Below are 1,344 nucleotides of genomic sequence, written 5' to 3'. Positions count from 1 at the left end.
TGCAGTTCATACCTTACAATAATTAAATTATTTTCATTGCTGGATCTGAATCAGATTTCTTGCAAAGTATTTAGATTTCTTGATTTTTAGAGAAACAAACAAACAAGCAAATGAAAGACTAAAAAGACATTTAAAATCATAATATCTTCAGTAAGGAGAGCTGGGAACTTCACTCTACCCCCCCTCCCATATACACACACATACACACAACAGAAGTCCAGAAGAACATAAATAGTTCCATGGTACAGTGTCCTACACCGAGCATACAGTAAGTACTCTGTCAATGGAAAAGTAACTTCTTTTTTTCATCTGCGTCAAAAGAACCAGATTCCTGCGAAATCTGCTTCAGCCAGTGAACATTAGGCAACCTCTTAATATAGAACTCATACTAGACATTGTTATTTCAAATGTCATAACATTATAGATGTTATAAAGAACCATATAAATGTCATTGTTATTATTTAAGATAACTGACCTTCTGGTTGGAAGATGTTGCTTAAAGAGTATTTTTTGTGAGTTCAAATACAACAAAAAAAAACACAAGTGTAGTCCACAGCCATGTTAGACCTTTTTTTTTTAGGCGAGGCAATCCTTGGTTGATCTCACAGATTGCAAGGACATTGTCAGCTTATATTATAATCTCTTATTTTTTTATTTTTTATGCATACAGCACCTGGTCTTCCTAGGTGGTCTCCCATTCAAGTACTAACCAGGCCCAACCCTGCATAGCTTCCAAGATCAGATGGGATTGGGCTTATTCAGTGTGGCATGGCTTAGACTAGACCCTTTCTTTTAACCGATTGTACCTCCTTCTCCAACCTGTTGCTAGCTTTTCTATTTTTACTTCTTGGGCTCTTTAAATTTGCTCTCTCAGCCAGCCCCCGAATAGCTGGGGAGCCCAGCCCTAAGCACTACATTGAGGCAGTATTTTTCTTTCAGTCATGATGGACTGGGGAGCAATCTAGGACTTTTGGGTTGGGTGAATAATTCCTTGCCATTTAAGAGTCATAGATGATAGACAAAAAATAGCACAGGAAAGAGCCTATCCAGAATAGAAGCCCAAAATCACAATGATGAAGTAATAATAATAATATTAATAATAAAATGAAATTTGGGTTGCTTAGAATAACTTTGTGATCCTTAACAGAATCATGTTTCACATCCTTCTCTCATATAGAAGTATTGGAAAAAGAATACTTTTCCTACAGTGATTGTTTTAGCTCGTAAAGAATTGGGTGGTATCTCGTTGACTTCTGTGCCCCTTAAGGAGGATTTGGCAGCTGATCGTGAAAATACATCCTTATCATAGAGTTGAAATGACAGCTATCCCCTGCCCCTAGCATC

General features: G+C 37.1%; 1 pseudogene; it reads right to left on the bottom strand.

Annotated features, from left to right (window-relative positions):
• Positions 1-661: 661 nt before the first annotated feature.
• Positions 662-779, bottom strand: LOC112485089 (annotated as a pseudogene).
• Between the last annotated feature and the right edge of the window lie 565 nt (positions 780-1,344).

The sequence above is a fragment of the Pteropus alecto genome, unplaced genomic scaffold, assembly GCF_000325575.1.
Source record: "Pteropus alecto unplaced genomic scaffold, ASM32557v1 scaffold95, whole genome shotgun sequence".
NCBI lineage: Eukaryota > Metazoa > Chordata > Mammalia > Chiroptera > Pteropodidae > Pteropus > Pteropus alecto.
The sequence above is the reverse complement of the archived record's forward strand: the minus strand, read 5'-3'. Positions and strand labels throughout refer to the sequence as shown.